Source organism: Salvelinus fontinalis, chromosome 10 (genome assembly GCF_029448725.1).
Source record: "Salvelinus fontinalis isolate EN_2023a chromosome 10, ASM2944872v1, whole genome shotgun sequence".
NCBI lineage: Eukaryota > Metazoa > Chordata > Actinopteri > Salmoniformes > Salmonidae > Salvelinus > Salvelinus fontinalis.
This window is the reverse complement of record NC_074674.1, coordinates 9,490,094-9,497,593: the sequence shown is the minus strand read 5'-3', so window position 1 is coordinate 9,497,593 and position 7,500 is coordinate 9,490,094.

The following is a 7,500-nucleotide window of genomic DNA, read 5'->3' as shown; positions in this document are numbered from 1 at the left end:
GCATTGTGGATGGTCACAGAGGAATATAGGGTTTATAAATACACGTAATTCCTTTCCTTCTTGGTATAGCAATGTATTATGTACTGTAGATGTGCAGTGATATCTCCAAAGGTGAGAGCAGGTTACATTTATGATCAATTCATGAGCCAACAAAACATCTTCATTTTGATAAGCAGAGAAAGCTGTGGATTAATGTTAGGCACACAGGCCAAATTACTGTTACCTAATAAGATTTAAAGACCAAACAAATATCATAAGAGATAGCAAAATTGATTGACTCAAGTTGGCACGCTTCCAGTATAACACTCTCTACACACAGTAGTAAGATGATGTTTTTTTCCTGAAAAGTGCAACGCTTCATTGAAGTCATGTAAAATAAAGTACAGACCCCCCAAAAATATCCATTATGAATGTAACTGTTATACATTCATTTGCAGTACGGGAGATGGATACTGACCAAGTGATGGCTCACCCATGGTTTGTCAACCTCTCTGCTGGGCCCTGCATGTTTCTCCCGTATCAGTCCTGAAGCAGACAAATGTCTCACCCTGTTACTGAGCTGACTCCCTGTAAGACCACAATCTGTTCTGAAGAACAAATACAGACAAATTGACTTTATCCTCTTTTTCTAAAGTTCAGAGGCCTGACACACACCGAGGCACAATGTCTTTGAGCATGTGCGTGTCGCGTTGGGGCTTAAGGGGACATGGGTAGATGATGGGAGGGTGGAGTGGTGAAGTGGGGGGTAGAGGGTTACTGCGGGGAGGGGAGAGTGGGGGTCACCGTGCCCTGGGGCCCAGGCTCTGCGTTTGGCCACAGAGGCCAGCATTGGGGATTGGGGCTCTGGGAGTTAATTGCTAGTTTGGAGGCTGAGGGTAAGTGATAGTGACAGTATATGTGGCTGGAGCCAGTGAGCTCCTGCTGCATATTCACTCTGTCTAACAGCATTGCAGCATCTGTCAGCGCTGCGCAGGCGGCGGGGCCGGCCGGGGTCCTACAGTACACAGTGCAGTAGGGAGAGACAGTGTGGGGAGGGAAGGAGGGGACATGGAAACAGGCATGGGGATGGACAGGGTGATTCAATAGGACTGGATAGACTTATAGATGATGGTGTGTGTGTGGGGGGGGGGGGGGGGGTACACTTGACAGAAACATCTGTCAGAAAGAACAGTGACAAAAGCCACAACAGATCTGCAACACCATTACAGCCATCTAGGTGATGAAAGATGAACTAAAACGATACTGTCAGTTGTCATCTGAGATGCCCACATGCATCAACAGGAAGTTGGCATACCTGGGCAGTGGGCACGCAAACCAGGGGCTTGGTGGTGTCATTACAGCAAGAACAGACATAACATAAGTAGAATTGAGCAGGGTTAGGTTACAACCAACTGCATTTGTTGCAAGAAAAACTGTCTTTGAATCTACTGGATCAGACAAATACAATTAGTCTATAAGTCTTTTCATCCAAACCCATCTTCTCTAGTCCATTCCTTTGTCCTCCTGCTATATGAGACAACTCAAGGCTGGCCGTGTGGTAGCATCTGGCTTCATGCCAGCGTTCACCTGCCCTTGGAGCATGAAGAACATGAGGTCTAGGGGCAGGAGGAGGGGGTCAGGGAGGGGAGGGCCAGACAGCAGTGGGGGCCCAGTGGAGGCCGAGGGGGTCTGATGCAGCGAGGGCTGACTCAGTGCGGCTCTCGTGCTAATTGTGGCCCTGAGATATTATTGCACCCCGAGTCCAGGTCAGGCCTGGCCCCAGTAAGGTTACCCTGGCCCTCTTAAACCTGTTGTTGCCCGCCGCTCCATAAAAATAACACCTCATAAATATGGCCCACTTGGGGGTTGGTTTACCTTGGAAAGCGTCAACTCTGAACTCTGCCCTTTGAACTCCTAGTCAACTTGGTCCAGCCGCCTGCCTGCCTGCCTGCCTGCCTGTCTGCCTGCTTACGTACTAACTACCTAACTTCTTGCCTGACTGCCTGCATGCATGCCTGCCTGCTAACTGCCTGCCTGCTAACTGCCTTAATGTCCCATCAGTTCAGTGTCTAGTTTGATGTACATTTGATTGAAATGTCCGCTAACGTGAATTCAACATGAAATCAACAAAAAATATTAAACATTTCATTGGTAAAAATGAATTCCTTTATGTTGATGGCTTTTCACACATCCAATCGGTTTTGCACATTGATTCAACATCATCACATTAGCTAGGTGGCTAACATTAGCTAGGGTAGGGGTTGGGGTTAAAGGCTAAGATTAGGGTTAAGGTTAGGGCTAGGAGTTAGGGTTAGGGGTTGTCCGTGATGTGATTCGAACATGCAATATTTGGGTTGCTAGACATTTGCATTATATTCCAATTTGTCGTGGCTAACGTTAGCTAGGTGGCTATGTGGCTAACGTTAGCTAGGCTAGGTGTTGGGGTTAGGGTCAGGGATTATTGTTACGGTTAAGGTTTGGGTTATGGGTTAAGGTTAGGGCTAAAGTTAGGGTTAGGGGTTAAGATTAGGGTTAAGGTTAGTATTAGGAGTTAGGGTTAGGGGTTGTCTGTGATGTTATTTGAACGTGCAATCTTTGGGTTGCTAGACGTTCGCATTATATTCCAATTTGTTGTGGCTAACGTTAGCTAGGTGGCTATGGTTAGCTAGGCTAGGAGGTTAGGGGTAATGGTTAGGGCTATGGTTAGGGATAAAGATTAGGGTTAGGGGAAGGGTTAGCTAACATGTTAAGTAATTGCAAATTAACTAAAAAGTAGTAAGTTGTTGCTAATTATCTAAAAAGTAAAAGTTGTCCATGAGGTGGCTAGGTTGCTAACGTTAGCTAGGCTAGGGGTTAGGGTTAGGGGTTAGGGGTTAAGGTTAGGATTAAGGTTAGGGTTCAAGTTAGGCTGAGGAGTTAGGGTTAAGGTTAGGGTTAAGGGAAGGGTTAGCTAACATGCTAAGTAGTTGCAAATGTGATAAAATGTAGTAAGTTGTTGCAAAGTTGTTAATTAGCTAAAATCCTTAAGTTAACCGTGATGTGATTCGTGCCCGCAACCTTTGGGTTACTAGATGTTCACATTATACACCCATCCATCCTCCCAGATCAACTTCCCTGATTTTGTTTCTGGCTTAACTAACCTTCTGTCTTACATAACCATACCAAACATAACATCATACTAATTTGAGTGTCACAGATTTATGTTTACTATGTTACGTCTAGTCGTTGAGGCCAGCCTGGCCCAATGGGGTCTGCCTGTCTGACTGCCTGACTACCTGGGGAGCAGGGGAACAGAGGAGAGAGTCAGCTGTATGTGTCTGACCCTTTGTCTGACTACTCTGAGAGGAGTGGTGTACAGGTCCAGTGATAACCTGTCAGTTGTGAGTACAGTCCTTTGCTGAGGTACTCATGGTAACATCACAAGTAACCTTTCAGATATTGGTATTTTTTCCACTTGGTCTTTAATTCTTAGGTAAAGGTGTATTTATATATAATTTGTATATCAAAATACATGACATTTGAGAAAACCACATTCAGGTTCCATGCCAATGTACACTGCTCAAAAAAATAAAGGGAACACTTAAACAACACAATGTAACTCCAAGTCAATCACACTTCTGTGAAATCAAACTGTCCACTTAGGAAGTAACACTGATTGACAATAAATTTCACATGCTGTTGTGCAAATGGAATAGACAAGAGGTGGAAATTATAGGCAATTAGCAAGACACCCCCCAAAACAGGAGTGATTCTGCAGGTGGTGACCACAGACCACTTCTCAGTTCCTATGCTTCCTGGCTGATGTTTTGGTCACTTTTGAATGCTGGCGGTGTTCTCACTCTAGTGGTAGCATGAGACGGAGTCTACAACCCACACAAGTGGCTCAGGTAGTGCAGTTCATCCAGGATGGCACATCAATGCGAACTGTGGCAAAAAGGCTTGCTGTGTCTGTCAGCGTAGAGTCCAGAGCATGCAGGCGCTACCAGGAGACAGGCCAGTACATCAGGAGACGTGGAGGAGGCCGTAGGAGCGCAACAACCCAGCAGCAGGACCGCTACCTCCGCCTTTGTGCAAGGAGGTGCACTGCCAGCGCCCTGCAAAATGACCTCCAGCAGGCCACAAATGTGCATGTGTCTGCTCAAACGGTCAGAAACAGACTCCATGAGGGTGGTATGAGGGCCCGACGTCCACAGGTGGGGGTTGTGCTTACAGCCCAACACCGTGCAGGACGTTTGGCATTTGCCAGAGAACACCAAGATTGGCAAATTCGCCACTGGCACCCTGTGCTCTTCACAGATGAAAGCAGGTTCACACTGAGCACATGAGCACATGTGACAGACGTGACAGAGTCTGGAGACGCCGTGAAGAACGTTCTGCTGCCTGCAACATTCTCCAGCATGACCGGTTTGGCGGTGGGTCAGTCATGGTGTGGGGTGGCATTTCTTTGTGGGGCCGCACAGTGCGTGCCAGAGGTAGCCTGATTGCCAATAGGTACCGAGATGAGATCCTCAGACCCCTTGTGAGACCATATGCTGACACATGCACATTTGTGGCCTGCTGGAGGTCATTTTGCAGGGCTCTGGCAGTGCACCTCCTTGCACAAAGGCGGAGGTAGCGGCCCTGCTGCTGGGTTGTTGCGCTCCTACGGCCTCCTCCACGTCTCCTGATGTACTGGCCTGTCTCCTGGTAGCGCCTGCATGCTCTGGACACTACGCTGACAGACACAGCAAACCTTTTTGCCACAGTTCGCATTGATGTGCCATCCTGGATGAACTGCACTACCTGAGCCACTTGTGTGGGTTGTAGACTCCGTCTCATGCTACCACTAGAGTGAGAACACCGCCAGCATTCAAAAGTGTCCAAAACATCAGCCAGGAAGCATAGGAACTGAGAAGTGGTCTGTGGTCACCACCTGCAGAATCACTCCTGTTTTGGGGGGTGTCTTGCAAATTGCCTATAATTTCCACCTTTTGTCTATTCCATTTGCACAACAGCATGTGAAATTTATTGTCAATCAGTGTTGCTTCCTAAGTGGACAGTTTGATTTCACCGAAGTGTGATTGACTTGGAGTTACATTGTGTTGTTTAAGTGTTCCCTTTATTTTTTTGAGCAGTGTATAATGCGAAAGCATGCAATTCTTCAATGCAACCTCTAACATTCTGCAATACTAAACATTGGATACTGTATTCCCATTGGAGATTACTGAGAGTCTCTGCCAGATTATTCTCCACAATTGTTGGAGACAATCCCCATTGAGAAACGGTATACAGTACATAACCCCAGTAATGTTAAACCACAGTCATACCACAGCATCCCAGACTCTTCAAAACTGTATCGTATTAGCAGGACTCCTGTCAAATCACAGCCATTGTTTTTTCCTGTATCATAAAGATGAGGAAAGTATGAGGTTGTTTTGAATCACACACGACTCCCTGTGCAATTGTGGATCACAGACTTATTTCAAATGCACAAATAAACACTCTTGCTCTCGACCTCAACTAATGAAAGAGCCTGGGTTTGGCCATAGCATTCATGCGTGCCCTATCCTTGTAACAAGGCTGATTTTAATAAGGCCTTATTTGTCATTAAGGTGAGTAATGAGTATACTGGCCGAGTGGGCCCAGAGGGAGGCATCAAAACAGTTCATATTGTTTTAGACCATATTTATTCAGCTGCAGGAGCCTCATTACCAAAGCCCTATTCTCCCCCACTCTCTCTCCCTCCATTTTCTCCTTCTTTTGCTTCTTAGGGTCCTACATAGGAACAATAGGTGTACAATTAGCCAGGGCCGGGAGGGCGAGCGTTTGATGTCCCCCTGGAGTGGTTGCTGTGGTGGTGAGGCTAGGAGGGCCAGGGATGGCTGCATGGGCTCCTGCATTACTGGTTTCTCTGAAGCCTTATTTGCTCCCAGCACACAAAAGCCAGGCTATAAATAAGCTGCTGGCGGCCACAATATGCCAGAAATAATGTTTATCTTTCCCTCCTAAAGCACAGGGCCCTCATTATCTCCCAGGGGCGCGGGGAGAGAGGCGGGAGCCGCCATTCAGCCACTTTACCCCCTCTGCCCTCTGCTCCTCTTTACTCTCATCCTCCCATCTCTCACTCCGCCTGTCATTAGACGCCTGTAGTGTAGTGTAGTGCTGGGAGTAGTGGTGCTGGTGTGGTACATGAGAAGTCTCTGTGGTAGGGGGGCTGTGAGGATGGAGATTCTCTGACTATGTTATTCAAACGTTCATATATTCAAGAGAAGAACCGCATTTAAATGAATCAATAAAATGCATTGTCATCTTGAAGTGCAGTTCAAGTACAGGTACCATAAAACCATTGGTAAGCATGACATGCTTCCTGGCAGAAGTACTTGACAGAAAAATGGCACACATTATTTGGATTTAATATTACTCCCAAACAGTACCATCTCCCCTCAACTTACACAGAAAGCTTTATTACATCAAAAGTATAGTTATTTACTTTGTTTGTAAACAAAAGATGCTCCCTATAAATTCAATCTGCCATTTAATTTAATCAGGACGTCAACTCCTTTCAAATCCTTACAGTCATTTATCCCTGTGATTTGCGCCATCACTATGACATCACTAAGCCATCACTATGACATCACTAAGCCATCACTATGCCATAACTGTGGTAATAAGACTCTACTAACGGCAACCGGCCCTTACAGGCTCTAATTTGATTCAATGTAGTTAAATATTTTAGGACAGCCAGTAAAGCTACCACCAAATAACAAAACTGAATTTGGTCTATGCTGCTAATCTTCTCACCTCCAGAGCATTTAAAGAAATATGTTTCAAATGTCCTGTGGGATCATGCTTTCCCTTGGATATTCAATGATTTGATAGGCCTACCATGAACCCATGTCATCCACAACTTAATACATGCCTGTAGTTGGCCAAGGCCAAATCTTTAGGCTAAACCATTTCATATTGAATTCCCACAGAAAATGATTTGGTTGCAAATGGAATTGAGGTCATGTAAATAATTGTTAGGCTACTCATTTTGTATCCACAGGTGGCACGCTGTGTGACCATGAAAGTCTGCATCTGGTCCTGCTCTGTAAAATCACGTGGCTGCCTACTACACCATGGAAGGCCCTTCACCATTGACATAAAAATGACTAATGTGTTGCATAATTGCCATTGCAATTTGGAATGCTTTAAGGCACTGCATCTCAGTGCAAGCGGTGTCACTACAGTCCCTGGTTCAAATCCAGGCTGTATCACATCTGGTCGTGATTGGGAGTCCCATAGGGCGGCGCACAATTGGCCCAGCGCTGGGGTAGGCCGTCATTGTAAATAAGAATTTGTTCTTAAATAAAGTTTAAATAAAAAAATTGAAAATATAAGTTCAGTCAAAGAGAATTATGGGTAATGTAGTCATTCTAGAGTTTACAAATTGGACATGAAAGCACGGTTACCCATAACAGAGGAATATAAAGTGGCCAGCTGTGTGTCCCCGGACAACAATCTTCTTTTGAACCTAAACTGAAGAAAATTGGCACAAAG